Source organism: Hemicordylus capensis, chromosome 1, assembly GCF_027244095.1.
Source record: "Hemicordylus capensis ecotype Gifberg chromosome 1, rHemCap1.1.pri, whole genome shotgun sequence".
Lineage (NCBI taxonomy): Eukaryota > Metazoa > Chordata > Lepidosauria > Squamata > Cordylidae > Hemicordylus > Hemicordylus capensis.
The window spans coordinates 24,517,143-24,533,303 of NC_069657.1; the positions used below are offsets into that span (position 1 = coordinate 24,517,143).

Sequence of the window (16,161 nt, forward strand, 5' to 3'; positions counted from 1 at the left end):
GGTGAATGTACTGTCTCTCTAGCACACCTGCATGTAAATGGGTGCCCAGTAGGGATGTGCAAATTGATTCGAATTCAAATTGACTCGAATCGAATCTTGGTGATTTGAGAGATTCAAATTTGAATCAAATCACTCCTTAAAAGGGCAATTCACTTCACAATAGAATAGAATTTTCAAAAATTGATTCAAATTGAATTCAAGAGACATTGGGTACCTTTTACAAACCATTCAGTCCCCCTGATTGGTTAAAAATGGCTCCTGAAAAGGTTGAATGAATTCAAATTCAATTCAAATTGAATTTTTAGACCAAATTTGATTTGAATTTGAAATCAACGATCAGAATTCAACTTAAATGAGAAACAAATCGGGGGAAATTCATTTCGTGAACATCTCTAGTGCCCAGTGCTAAGGCACTATGCAGTGCGCAGCATAGAGCAGGTGGGATCCAATCTTTAACTATGTATAATAATGGGGGAGGAGCTTTGGCAGTATTAATCCTTGGTTTAACAATAGTGGAGGAGAGCTGGTCTTGTGGTAGCAAGCATGAATTGTCTCCTTGGCTAAGCAGAGCCCACCTTGGTTTGCACATGGATGGAAGATAACATGTGTAACATATTCCCCTTAGAGGATTCCTATGTTCCTATGGCAGCTTCCCATGTTCCACTATGATGAGGCTATAGCTGTAAGATATTCCCTGTAAAGCTCAGTGGGAAAGCATCCTCATGCTTGCATGCAGAAGGTCCCAGGTTCACTCCTCAGCATCTCCCGGCAGGGCTGGGAAAAACTTCTGCCTGAAACCTTGGAGACCTGCTGCCAGTCAGTGCAGACAAAAAAAAGCTAGAGGGACTAATCCTCTGCCTCAATATAAGGCAGCTTCCTATGTTCCTATGTTACAAATGTATCCCTAGTCTCACCTATGAAATGTTAATACCCTTAAATAATAGGCTCAGTATGCACTTGCTTTCCATTTGTGGTTTGTTTGTGGTCAGGATTGTTCGCTACATCTCCCAGATTGCTTGGCCACTCAGAAAAGAAAAACCACCTAGAGTAACGAAAGAAAGACAATGGAAACCATAGAGTCAAGATTGTTCCTAGTAGCACATGGGATTGGAGTATATGGAGTTAGCCCTGCCAGAACTAGAGATGGGATCGGGGGCGTAGCTAGGAAAGAGGGGGCCCCTGTTTGCCCCTGTCTCTGGTGGCCCCTCAGAGTGAGGGAGATAATGAAGAAAATTGGGAGGGGTGGAGCTTGGGGGCCCTTAGGAGCCTGGGGACCTGGGTTGTTTGAACCCATTCACTCAGTTATAGCTACACTTCTGGATGGGATCCTCTGTGGAGTAGGTAGAGTTACCATAGCTCATTTACAGATCACATGTTTTGCCTGCAGATGGTCTTGTGTTCAATCCCTGAAATCTCCAGGTAGGGCTGGGAAAGAATCCTCTCTAAAACAATGTGCTTGGATTTTCCTTAGGGTGTGAGCTTTCCCCCACCTATCTGGGTTTCTTGAACTGTTCTCACTTTTCCAAGTGCTAGCTAAGGAAGTACCTTTCAAGTGGTGACTCTCTTATATTTAACAGGCAAGAACAACTGCCCCTGTCCAGCTCTGCACAGTGTCTCCCTGGTAGCTATTGCTGGTGTGTTGTGTGTATTCATTCATTCATTCATTCATTCGATTTCTGTACCGCCCTTCCAAAAATGGCTCAGGGAGGTTTACACAGAGAAATAACAAATAAATAAGATGGATACCTGTCCCCAAAGGGCTCACAATCTAAAAAGAAACACAAGATAGGCGCCAGCAACAGTCACTGGGGGTACTATGCTGGGGGTGGATAGGGCCAGTTACTCTCCCCCTGCTAAATAAAAGAGTATTACCACATTAAAAGGTGCCTCTTTGCCAAGTTAGCAGCCTTGTCTAACTGGTCCATTTAATTTCAATGGGATAACTTTGAGTCATTTTCCTCATCATGTCACCAATAAACAGAACCCAGGATGAGCTATACATAGGGACATAGGAAGCTGTCATATACTGAGTCAGACCATAGGTCCATCTAGCTCAGTATTGTCTACACAGACTGGCAGCAGCTTCTCCAAGGTTGCAGGCAGGAATCTCTCTCAGCCCTATGATCTTGGAGATGCCAGGGAGGGAATTTGGAACCTTCTACTCTTCCCAGAGCGGCTCCATCCCCTAAGAGGAATATTTTGCAGTGCTCACACATAAAGTCTCCCATTCATATGCAACCAGGGAGGACCCTGCTTAGCTAAAGGGAAAAATCATGCTTGCTGCCACAAGACCAGCTCTCCTCTCCATACAAATGGCAAGGTGGAGATCAGTAGAAAAGAATAGGCTTGATTCTCAATGGCCGCAGTAACAAGAGGTGAAGCCCACCTCAGTGGTCCTTGGGCACACTCTTTTAGATTCTCCCATATGAGTGAATAATTGCCATTCACTCAGATGCAAAAAAGGTAAAGTGCTGCCCTTCGGGAGACTGGTGTAATGCGGAAATGACTTGCCCTCATCCATGACACTGGACGACCCAGCTGTCCCTGAAGGACATCTCCCATGTAAGTGCAAAGTGTGTCTATTAGGGATGAGTAGAACGGTTTGCAGTAGGAATGTTCCGACTGCAAACCGGGCTGTTTCGAGTGTTCGAAAATTGGAATAGAATACCTTCAAATGAAGGGCTTGTTCTGAGCTCAGAACAGAACAGCCCCGTTCCAACTTGGAACACTCAAAACATTCAGAGCGCCATTTTGGACTCCAAATTGGCACTCTTCTGGCCTCTGCACACGCGCAGCAGCCATTTGCATGGCCATCATGACCACATGAATGGCTACCATGTGTGTGCAGAGGCCAGAAGAGTGCCATTTTGGAGTCCAAAATGGCACTCCAAACATTCTGAGTTGGAACGGGGTCATTCCATTGGAACAACTAGCTCGGTTGAATGTCCCAGGGATTTTGCGTTCCATTCCAAGCTCAGAACGGAATGCAAAATCCATTTTGTGCACATCCCTAGTGTCTATAGGCAAAGTGAACACTGTGCCTTCTTGGAGCCTTGCAGTATATCAGCTCTCTCTCCAAGCACACACACCCATCATTATGATGGGCATTTTGGAAGTTAAAAAGTATAACCAAGTGATATCAAAACTAGCCACACAGCAGACCCAGCTATTGTTCTGTAAGATGCTCTGGAACACCACTGGAGGTCATATAATCAGAATTTCTAGGAACAGGCCACTACTCCCAGTGATTTCAGATGCCAATGATCCCAAACCTTTGTATGACGGGGAGAGAAGACAATCAAAAAGTAGAACTGTAGAGAGTGTTTAAGAGCTCTGGCCACAAAATGAAAACATCTTTCGAAGCTCTTCTTTAGGAAACTTCCAGTTGTCATAACAACCCCGACTGCAGCACCGCTCATATTGCTACAGGAGATTTCATTTGCTTATGACACTATTCCCAGGAAAACAAAGGCTTTTTGGACAAATTAACGTAAGCATAATGGGGGGGGGATCCTCCTCCTAAGCCCCACAAAAGTATTATTTCCATTCCACAAGATAAAGTCCAGTATTTAACTCTTTGATGGATCATCCTCAGAGTCAGCTACTGAATCAATTAATCTCAAGGGGTGGTGCTTATTCAGACCTGCAGGTGCGCAGAAAAGCTCTCTGAAATCTCATTTGGCACCTAAGTACGTTTCAATTAACCTTTGCCAAAAATCTTTATATGCCCTCCACGATCCAGCTGGTAATATATTCTCTAGAAATGCCCCCCAAATGCATCCCCTTAAGACCTCCAAGGTACTAGACTATGCATGTGAAATACTGATTTTCTATCAGAGATGCTTTTGTTCTCGTTCTTTCACATGGATTCCTGGGGCACTCAGTTCATAAGAGATTCTGGACAACAGTTCTGAAAAACCTTTACAAAACCTTGTGAGATGCAAAAAGCAAAACACACTGAACTTGCCAGAACCCTGGAATTTCAGCAGTTTAATTCAATCCCCACCTGAGTAAGAGACCCTATGGTGTCTCTTAGGACAAAAACAGTGTAAAAGGCAATTCGAGTTTTTGAGAGATTATACTGAGTCAGGAAAAGCTGTTGATGGTAGAGGGAAAAGGAATGTATTGACCATGAAAGTGTCAATGCTGATGGAAATGCAGGGCAGGACAATAAACAATAATAACAAGAAACAGCCTTATCAGAAACTTGGTGAAAGTTAACATTTACCGATAATTCTTAAAATTTTAGGCAGAGCAGTAAGAAATGTAGTGTCATGAGAATTTTATTTTTTTTTACTTTGAGACTGTGGCATAATAAAAGTTCTTTGTTGATATATAGTAGAAATCAACACTGGATCTGCAAAGATGACATTTGAACATTTACAGGGAGGCACTCAGCTGCTTTAGAGATTTACTGGGACATGTCAGGCTTTTCTGAAATGTTCCTCTGGGCTTCTTACAATGTTAAGAATTTGCAATAAATGTCAGCGTTCACAGATTTCTGACACTTCGTGCAGTATTTACTTACAGCAATATATATATCTATTTCTATATCAGTGTCTCTCTGTGTGTGTGAATACACACACGCATCCTTTGACTGGGGAGGGGGCATAGTTCAGTGACACAGCACATGCTTTGCATGCAGAGGGTCCAAAATTCAATCCCAGGTCTTAGGTCCAGTCTCTGACATCTCCATATAGGTCTGGGAGAAAGTACTGTCATGCCTAAAACCACAGAGAACCACTGCTACTCATTGCAGACAGTAGTGAGCTAGATGGGCCAGTGATCTTACTCAATATAAGACAGCTTCATATGTTCCTCTTCACAGGGTCCAGGGACAGACAGGGACTTGGCCACTTTCCACTACAGTCAGAGACCTCCCAAACACACTCTATGAGCGATGAGAAGCTGCCACCATAAAGAAATATTCCCTCCATGTGTGCATGAAAGCATTTTCCACTTGCATATGTGGTGAGGGGCAGGGAAGGATTGGATCCTGGCCCCTCTGTGGATGCCACGTTAAAGAGTTTATGCCCATTATGCAGGAGCAAGCACTGAGCAAGGAACCTGGACCAGCCATGGGACAGGAACTGGATAATGAAAACAGAATCTTGGTCTGGACACCTGACTCAGAAGGGGGGTTATAGAAGTCAGGTAGGCAACAGTAGATCTAAAAGGACAGGTAAACACCTTCCCTACAGAGCTGTTGCACCAATCATGAGCAGTGAGGAGCTGGTGGTTTTCTGGCGGGCCTGGTGCTATGTCACTTTCCTGAATCTACTCAGGACGATGATCAGAGCTTGCCTCCTCCTCGTTCTGAGCAGGCCAGACAGCATGGAGACCTCACACTGCCAAATGGATATTGCATCACTGAATCCGAGGCACCACCACCACTCCTGAAGTCAGGGGTGTGGAATGGAGCCGATAAGGGGTCTCAATGGACAATATCGGCTTTCTCACTATTGCAGCCTCCTTAGTGTGGCATCACCTGTGGCTGACCCTCAGACTCAGAGGGTGCCGTGCTGTCTCCCTGGAGGCCATCAGAGGATCCTGCTCCACCTTGTCACATCTGGGGTCTGTTATGACCCCAGCCCCGAATAATGACTCCAAGTCTGAACCCAAAGAGGCAGGTCCAGTACAGAGCCTGAGAGAAAGACACCAGGCCAGAGCCTGAGAGAAATCCAGGGATAAAGCCCCTCAAGGCAGGATCCAGGAGTTTGAATGCCTCCAAAGTGATGTCCTTGGAATCTAGATAAGAACATAGGAAGCTGCATTATGCTGAGTCAGACTGTGGGTCCATCTAGCTCAGTGTTGTCTGCACAGACTGGCAGCGGCTTCTTCAAGGTTGCAGGCAGGAGTCTCTCAATGGATTCTCATCTCATGTATCTTGGAGATGCCAGGGAGGGAACTGGAACCTTCTGCATGCAAAAAAAAAAAGCAGATGATGCTCTTCCCAGAGTGGCCCCATCTCCTAAGGGGAATCTCTTGCAGTGCTCACACATGTAGTCCCCCATTCAAATGCACACCAGTGCAAAGGAGACAATTAGCAAAAAGGGGACAATTCGTGCTAGCTGCCACAAGACCAGCTCTCCTCCTGAGTCCCTGGAAGAACCAGCTCATCCCCCACTTTCACTTCACCCGCAATCTACATGTCAGTATCAGTGGCAGGTGAGGCAGGATCAGCTACAGAGGAGGAGGAGTGGCAGACTGTCTGCCAGAGGGCTGCTCCTTTAAGGTTACCACTGTTCAGGTAGGGAGGCAGAGCCCAGTATTTAAGATCAATGGTTGGAGCAATGTGTCCTATGGACCTGTCCATGGTGCTTTATCCTGATCAACCCTATCTTGCTGCCTTGTCGCCTTGACTCATTACCAGCCAGACCTCTTAGGGTCTGTGCTATGGAATGGGAGATAGTCCAAGCACTAGCAGTCTAAACGGAAATTCATAGTTCACACACAGGTGCACACAGAAACCCTCACAAGAGCCAAAAGAGACTCACATGTTCAGTAAACACCCTCTTCAAAGCATGGCTCAGTCCAGTGACTGAGATTCCACAGAATAATAATAATAATAATAATAATAATAATAATAATTCAATTTCTATACCGCCCTTCCAAAAATGGCTCAGGGCGGTTTACAAAGAGAAATAACAAATAAGATGGCTCCCTGTCCCCAAAGGGCTCACATTCTAAAAAGAAACATAAGACACACACCAGCAACAGTCACTGGAGGTCCTGTGCTGGGGGTGGATAGGGCCAGTTACTCTCCCCCTGCTAAATAAAGAGAATCACCACGGTAAAAGGTGCCTCTTTGCCGAGTTAGTAGGGAATGCATGGGGGGTCACCATCTTATTATTTATTTATTGTTATTTATTTATTTATTCAATTTCTATACTGCCCTTCCACAAAGGGCTCAGAGCAGTTTGCACAGAGAAATAATAAATAAATAAGATGGATCCCTGTCCCCAAAGGGCTCACAATCTAAAAAGAAACATAAGATAGACACCAGCCACTGGAGGTCCTGTGCTGGGGGTGAATAGGGCCAGTTACTCTCCCCTTGCTAAATAAAGAGAATCACCAAGTTAAAAGGTGCCTCTTTGCCAAGTTATCAGGCATCAATTTAGCATCTTACACTTCACTGCCAACTGTAGTCGAGATGAAGGTCGGATGGGTGCTGGATGACCAGCACAGAGAGAAGTTTCAGCTTCCTGGGAGAGGTAGGGTTGGAAGAGGAAAGCCCAGAAACCAGGCAGAGCTCCACTTGTGGAAGGTGCCCTTCACCGGTTTACAGTCTCATCTCCACCCCGCAGTTCCCCATAACAAAGCGTACATTGCCGAAGGCCCCTCGCCCCTCAGAGATACCTTTCTGGCAGGCTCAAGGGCTGCAGCAGCAGCAAAGGTTGCCTGGATCAATACTCTTATGTGTGATGTAACTGTTAGAGCATTGGACTGGAGCAGTGAGACCTGTGTTCAATTCCCTGTTCTGCTATGAAACTCATTGTATGACTCTGGGCCAGCCACGTATCTCTCAGCCTGACCTAGCTCACAAGGGTTGCTGTGAGGATAAATATAACCAACCATGCACACCGCTCTGGGCTCCTTGGAGGAAGGGTGAGATATAAATGTAGTAAAGAAATAAAATAATGTGAGCCAAAATGTCTGGAGAATGCTTTCACACTTGAACCAGCAGTCATACATATTTCATACTCAAAAAGGAGGTCAAGAATGCTATTTGAGCCTTCTGTTTCCTTACATTTATCTGTTATGAATAATATTTTTTCTATAACTGACTACGGATGTCAAACAGTAACCCTCACACAGAACATCCCCCCCCCCAAATCCTGTTTAAAAAACCCAAACAAAACTATAATGGCATTTTTCTTCAAAATTGTATCCGCACTATTACAACAATACCATTTCATTCAAAATATATCTACTTCTCCAAGCGACCAACGTCCTCTTTCTGAGCACAATCTTCACACAAAGGATGCACACGCTTCTACAGATTTAGCTCTTCGGACAAAACCTGTTTTTAAAGACTTCCTAAAGGAGATCATCACAAATCATGTAAGAAGAAAGAAACCATCCCCTTATGATTATGAAAGAGGACCCATCATGGAGACTTATGAAATGCAATAGAGATTCAATTGAAAAGGATTTGCTATAGCTCCTGTGCTAACATTTATTTTATTACTTTTTTAAATGTATATAAATATAATGTATGTGCCACTCGTCCACCTAAAAGTGATTAAAGCATTTCACCGGGCTTCAATAGAAGAACTGCTAACTGAGCAAAGAGGGACCTTTTAAAGCCCTGGTGATTCTCCTATACTTAGCAGGGGGAGAGCCACTATCCCTATCCAACCTCAGCATAGCATCTCACCAGTGGCAGTTGCTGGTGTCCACCTTCTGATTCTTTTCAGATGGTGAGCCCTTTTGGGACAGGGAACCATCTTATTTTTCTATGTAAACTGCTTTGAGAATCTCTTGCCAATCCATTTCATTGGATAACCCCAAGATCTAGTGATATGAGAGAGGAAGGCAAACTTCTTTTTGTCCACTTTCTCTAGATCATGCATAGTCAAATTACAAGGAAGCTGATTCAGGCAAGGCTTTGAGACGTATTCCCCAAGGGTAAGAGCTCTTCAACAATGGAACAGTCTGCCTCACACACGAATAGGCTGTCCCTACCTGGAGATTTTCAGAGAATCGGCCCCCAACTATCAGGGCTGCTATAGCAGATTCATAAGAACAGCCCTGCTGGAACAAGCCCAAGGCCTATCTAGTCCAACATTCTGTTTCACACAGTGGCCCAGCAAATGCCTCTGGGAAGCCCACAGGCAAGAGGGGAGGGCATGCCCCCTCTCCTGCTGTTGCTCCCCTGCAACTGGTATTTAGTGGCATCTTACATCTGAGGCTGGAGGTTGCCTCTGAAGTTGCCTCTGAGCCCAGCCCTGTACCGAGCAGCAGCTTAGGCTAGAAGAACTCCCAAGTCCTTTCCAATTCTAAAAATTTTGATTCTGAGATGAGAAGTAATTGAGTGTTTAGGATACTCGTGGAGCAGTTTGTTTTATGTCAGTGGGGCTGGAGAGTGTGGTGTGGGCTTAGAAGGAGCTATAGAGCAAAGCATAGGCATTGCAATCAGAATTAGGGATGTGCAAAAAATTTCGGGCACAGAACGATCTGTGCCCGAAATGAACAATTTTGGGTGATTCGGGGCTGAACCAAATCACCCCCGATGTCCCCTGATATTTTTCGGGCACGAGCCGAATCACCCAAATTTCGGGCACGAAAAATTCAGGTGATTCGGTTCACGGTTGATTTTTGGCGATTTTTTAAAGTTTTAGTGACTTTGGGTCAGTTCGGGGGCATAGCATGGGATCTGGGCAAAAGTAGTGGGGTGGGGTGGTAGTGCCTAATGGGTGCAGGCTACCAACCCAATTTCAGGGGGATTGGGCAAAGGGCTGATTTTTTGAGAATTTTTGAAGTTTGGGTGTCTTTGGGGCAGATTGGGGGCAGAAAGTGGATCTGCCCCAAAGGAGTGGGATGGGCTCGTAGATAGTGCCTAATGGGTGGAGGCTACCACCCATCCCCAATTTAAGAGTGATTGGGCAGAGGGGTGAATTATGGTGAATTTATTTGTATGAGGTTTGTCTTCATAAGGTGAAGTGTGCTTAATTGATTACTTCCTCATATTATTCATAGTAAAGGAAAGTGTGAAAAAGTGAAAGTGGGGTCATGAGAGTTGTTTAATTGAAAAAAATCTCATTTGCTATGATAGAATGAGAATTCACACCTCAGAAAAAACTTCTGAGGTGTGAATTCTCATTCTATCATAGCAAATGAGATTTTTCTCAATTAAACAACTCTCATGACCCCACTTTCACTTTTTCACACTTTCCTTTACTATGAATAATATGAGGAAGTAATCAATTTAGCACACTTCACCTTATGAAGACAAACCTCATACAAATAAATTCACCATAATTCACCCCTCTGCCCAACCACTCTTAAATTGGGGATGGGTGGTAGCCTCCACCCATTAGGCACTATCTACCAGCCCACCCCACTCCTTTGGGGCAGATCCACTTTCTGCCCCCAATCTGCCCCAAAGACACCCAAACTTCAAAAATTCTCAAAAAATCATCCCGCTGCCCAATCCCCCTGAAATTGGGGTGGTAGCCTCCACCCATTAGGCACTACCACCCCACCCCACTATTTTGAGGCAGATCCACTTTCTGCCCCCAAACTGCCCCAAAGTCACTAAAACTTCAAAAATTCTCAAAAAATCAGCCCTTTGTCCAAACCCCCTGAAATTGGGGTGGTAGCCTCCACCCATCAGGCACTACCACCCCACCCCACTATTCTGCCCCAGGCCCCACTTTCTGCCCCAATATGCCCCAATCTGCCCCAAAGACATGAAATTTTCAGAAATTTACCAAAAATCAGCCCTTTGCCCTATCCCCCTGAAATTGGGGTGGTAGCCTGCACCCATTAGGCACTACCACCCCACCCCACACCTTTTGCCCAGATCCCATGCTATGCCCCCGAACTGCCCCAAAGTCACTAAAACTTTAAAAATTCACCAAAAATCAGGATTTTGCCCAATCCCCCTGAAATTGGGGTGGTAGACTCTACCCATTGGGCACTACCATCCCACCCCAAAATTTTGCCCCTGGGCCCCTTTTTACCCCCCCGAATCGATTCAGATTCAGATTAAATCTGAATCCGAACCGAATCAAGGGTGATTCGGGTGACCCAGATTCGGGCACAAAACAGAACAGGGGTGATTCGGTTCGGGTCCGAGCCGAATCACCCAAAATCCCAAATTGCACACCCCTAATCAGAATGTCCTAGGTTTCAAGCATGGCATCTCCAGCTAAAAGGATCAGAGGGAGATTTGGAAAGATCTCTGTCTGAGACCTTGATGGGCTGCTGTCAGTTGGAGTACTGGGCTGGGTCGACTAATTGTCTGGAACTGTATTAGACAGGGGAGGCGGTCTGGTTTGTGGCAGCAAGCACGAATTGTCCCTTTTGCTAAGCATAGTCTGCCTTGGTTTGCATTAGGATGGGTGACTATTTGCATTCTAGTCGCCTACCCAACTGCTTCAGCCCCCGCAACTCTTCAGTATACCAAGGGGCCATTTTTGAAGCAGGTCGGAAGGGACGCTTAGGAGCAAACATGTCTACTGCCCTGTTGAGTTCCCTGTTCCAGGTTCCCACCAGGGCTTTGACAGAATCACTGGTAGCACCAACATCAAAATCCCCCAAGGCCTTTTGAAATCCTACTGGGTCTTTTTGGACAAAGCCATTTTTTTTATTAATTAATTGATTAATATCTGTGTAAAGCACTTTGGAATTTTAGTTGAAAAGCTGTATATTAATATTTGAATTGTATTGTATTGTATTGCATTGCATTGCATTGCATTGCATTGCACTACAATAGGTTCACCACCCCTGCAGGGGTGGATTGTGGCTGTGAAATCTTAACCAACCTTAACCAGGTAGTGGTCCATCCATGACAATGGGGAAACCACCAGATCCCCCACTCATGGAATACCGCACTGATCTGAACAAAGACTAATTTAAGTACGTGGTCAGCAACATGAGTTGGTTCCGAAACGATCTGGGATAGGCCCATAGTTGTCATGGTCACTATGAACTCCTGAGCTGCACCAGACAAGCCATCCCCCCAATGGATGTTGAAGTCCCCCAGCACCAAAAGTCTAGGAGACTCCAACACCAACTCTGCAACCAGATCCATCAGCTCAGTTAGAGAGTCAGTTGGGCTGTGGGGTGGACGGTACACCAACAGAATCCTCAATCTATCCCTAGTTCCCAGTCTCAAAAATATGCACTCAATATAAATCAACTGTCTCACAGGGACCATGGTAAGAGAGAGGGTATTCTTATGGACCACAGCCACTCCACCCCACTCCCACCATCCACTTCCCCTAGCCTGCTCCATGACAGAATAATCTGGAGGGAGAAGCTGAACCCACACTGGACCACTTGCCTCTCCCAACCAGGTCTGTTATACATGCCAGGTCAGCTCCCTCATCCACGATCAAATCGTGGACAATTTCAGTCTTATTCTGAACTGACCTGAAATTGCAGAGGAGCAAGGCCAGACTCTGTGGGTCGCTGGGGCTGCTCCCCGAGGCCTGAGAGTTGACAAAGCAGCTGGAAGTGGAAACAGTTACTAAATTACTGATTTTCCTTCCCCTGTAACGGCCAGCTGCTCTGCCAGGGCCAATTCTTCTATTCCCCACCACTACAGTAATAGCTGCTCTAGAACTGAGTGGTGCACCCCCAGCACCATCCCACTCAAGAGAGCCCAGACACATACCTGCAAAAAGGCCTGGCACAACCCAACCTCCTGGCCCCCAGTCCTACCCTCGAAGGCCCGGCCCCAAAGGCCCGGCCCCCTTTGGTGGCTGGCTTTGCTGGCCGCCTACGGGTAGACCAACAGCCATGCCAATGGCTACATCTTTGGCGAGCCTCCTTGTTTTTAAGCCTTCAAGCCCCCAAAGCCAATCCTCCCACAAGCAGCTCCCAGGACAAGCAACAGGTGGTACAGTTCAACAATCTGGGAGGCTGGCAGCCAGCCAGCTGGAACTTGGCAGCAGATGAACAGACAATTAGGCTGCTCCCCGTCTGGGCTGGAATTCCACAGGAGGCAGAGGGGCCAGTTGGTAAGTCCCAGCAAGGCAGATTGAATGGCCTTGTACCCCCCATTACCTTCCCAGTTGCGTCAAGGCCAGCCTCCTTGTTTTTAAGCCTGCAAGCCCTGAAAGCCACTCCTCCCACCAGCAGCTCCCAGGACAGTGAAATGCACCTGTTTCCGCAGGCTTTTAGTTTAAAAAGCCTGTTCTAATCATTTTTATTCTGTAAAACTGTTTTAATTGTTTTTGTTCTGTTTTTATGCTTGTTGTGTTTTTAAACTATGTACACTGCCTAAGGATACACATATCAGGCAGTCTATAAACTTGATAAATAGATTAAAAAATAAATGTGCAGAATGGGAATAAAAGGGCTCTGTTGTTACTATGGGGAACTTTGATGGGTTGACAAGGCATCTACAAAAGAATCGGATGTTTCTCCTTCTATGATTCAGTGACTCCTCATAAATGTGTATGTGTTTCTTGAGCATTAGCAAGATCAGGACATGCCAACCCATAGCATGACCTTCTCTATTATTTGATTTTTGAAAAAGCCCTGCAATGTAACTGCCCGAGAGCTTCCTCAGTGTGAATTGATTCACATCACTGTGGATGAGTTCACAGTTCAACAGGCAGGGAATGTATCATCTGCTTGTCTGGATCGATGCAAACCCACGTTTCTCAACACCCTTGGCGGGGTGTTGCATATTCTATGGATACAGTTGATTGGCACGACTAATTATAACGATGCAAATATGCTATTGATGTAATTTTGGCTGATATGCAGGCTGCACATGTGTGCAACTTTGGGTGGTCAAATGTGGCCCCTGGACCAGTTTGCAAAGAAACCTGCTGTTTTGTGTAGCTCAAAGCTAGGAGGGATGTTGCTTTGCTGGTGATAGGCTATATGCAGATGCCTAAAAATACATGGAGCTGTTGTCCAAAGGTTCTCCAGCACCCACCACGGCAGAGAGTGGAGCATATGAGAGATTCAATAAGCAGGAAGGGCTTAGGGGGATGGCTGAAGAGCAGCCATGTTGCAGTGATGCCTACCGATGCGCCTCGGAAGCAGCCAGGGAGGTGGCGAGGCGGCACTCTGGCATTGCGGCTATGGACAGCTATTTGAAACCCTGCAGTTCCAGTGAGGACAGCTTTGAGCTGCAAAGCAGCACAAGGTCGGATGCTAAAAGCTTTGTTAAAAGCAAAAATAAGGATGAAGGCTATCAATCCCATCGATTCCAACACAACCAGAAACGGGGGGAGAAAATCCATCGTCTGGAGCACTCTTCACTCTACCCTGCCAAAGCAGGCCAGAAGCTGCAGAGGCAAAAGAAGGTGCAGAACCGGAGTAGCTCCTCAGCCTCTGACCTGAGCGTGCCAAGTCAAGGGTCCTCCAGCTCCTTGTCTATTGTGGAAGAGAAGATTGAAGCCAAGCTCAAGTTCTCGCAGTTCCTGAATGAAGTGACCTTCCGGGTGCTTGACCCGATGAGCATGAAGGCCTTCCGAGCAGCCAAGCTGAGAAGCAGCCTGGGCTGTGGTGGGAGAAGCCTGGATGACTTGCGCCTGAAGAAGAAGAGCCCCGAGAGCTGGAAAGCCACTCCTCTGGTGCAAATGCCACGCCGTGAGATGGACCTGGAGAGCTTGAGGAGTGATGACATTGTGGCTGGAGCACGGATGCGCAAGTTGGAGAAGTCCTTGTCTTTGGATACAGGCCCTTCCCTCGGGCGATATGGGAATGGAATTTCCTGTCAAGTAAGGCCTATCCTGCCAGGAGAAACCATCATTTTGCAAAGCAATGAAATGCCTGCTAGGAAATCTGCCTCCTTGCCTCGAAGTACAAGCATGGTGAGCCTATTTGAAACTGGTTTTTTTTGTCAGGATTGTTTCACTTTCTTAATAAGAACAGCCCTGCTGGATCAGGCCCAAGGCCTGTCTAGTCCAGCATCCTGTTTCACACAGTGGCCCACTAGATACCTCTGAGAAGCCTACAGGCAAGAGGTGAGGGCAGGGCATGCCCTCTCTCTTGCTGTGGCTGGGGCTGTGCTCATATCCACATATTTCACTTTTCAGCTGCTCTGGTGCAGTGTTGGAGTTGATCTACTTGCCCTCCATTTGCTCCCATGAGCTGTAGGTTCAGTTCCCTTCTTCCTCCATCCAAGGATCTTTACCTTTGCATAAGGGACCACAGTTCAGTCGAAAAGCACACATTGTGCGTGCAGAAGATCTCACATTCAGACTGTAATATTTCAAATTAAAAGCAGCTGGTCTTGTGGAGGAGAGCTTTCCGTGTTTGTTTTGATGGAACTTTATAGAGTTCTAAATTTTAATTATGATCTTGCATATTTAAATCAATTGTATACAGCCTTGTTTTACTGTTGTAATGTGTTGTAAACTGCCTTTAGGCTATTTTTAACAAAAGTTGATTGTTAATGCTTAAGAATTCAGAAATTTATTACGTTTATATCCCCAAAGGGCTGTGCATTAAGCAAGGTATCAGTATTGGAATCAGTTCCAATCCGATACCACGATCTTTGCATTGTGTTGATGATATGCGTCGCCCTGAGTTGCTTGGAAGAAGGGCAGGAAATTAGGGCTATGCAACGCATCTGGCTGATAATCAGAACCAGTGTGATAGAAGCCTTTTGTCTACACAGACTGGCAGCAGCTTCTCCAAGGTTACAGGCAGGAGTCTCTCCCAGCCCTATCTTGGAGATGCTGCCAGGGAGGGAACCGGGAACCTTCTTCATGCAGGCAGGCAGGTGCTCTTCCCAGAGTGGTCCCATCCCCTAAGGGGAATATCTTGCAAGTGCTGAGCCAAGATTTAGACCCAGACCTCAGTCCAGCCATTACACCACACTGACTCATGTAGCGCAAACTTCCTGTAGATTCCCCCTCACCCCAGTGTGTTGGTATTATAATCAGGGCTTTTAAGGAGGGAAGGATAACTGCATGGCAGCAAATGAGAATGCAGTCAGAACTCTTCACTTTGGTTGTTAAAAAAGAATGCATGGCGTTTATAGCTTCCTCCCTGCACTTCCTTACACAGAATGCTAAACTGATCCTCCCTTAAGAACTGGTGCCACAGGAGGCACAAGTAAACTGGCCTGGGGACTGTATAATTCCCATGCATTGATACGCGCTGATGACCTCAAGCTGAGCACTTACACCAAGAAAGCTGTTAAGCCACTTTAATGTCAAGAGAAGCCATCCAGATAAAAAGCCTGCCTGCTGGTGCTGGCATCGTCGTCAGAGGGTAGAAAACCTCCCCGTTTCTGTGCATCGGCTCCCGTTCATGCCTTCTCGTCTCCTATATGCATCAGCCAGCTGTGCCCCTGTAATTTCATAGGGTGCCCTTGATGATTTGCTCCATGTCAAAGATAGCCCCAGGGAGAGGTTCAGGGAGAGGTTATGGGGTGGGAGACAATAGCCACGGAGGAGCACGAAGCTCCATCACAAGTCATAATCCTGAATAGAAAATGGGAGATACTGTATGGGGAACAGG

The 16,161-nt window shown here is 46.2% G+C and overlaps 1 protein-coding gene across 9 annotated transcripts in view; it reads left to right on the forward strand.

Moving 5' to 3' along the window:
* The window catches only part of BEGAIN (brain enriched guanylate kinase associated), a 359,789-nt gene that overhangs the window by 23,829 nt on the left and 319,799 nt on the right, over positions 1-16,161 (forward strand). The gene's annotated exons all lie outside the window — the stretch shown is intronic.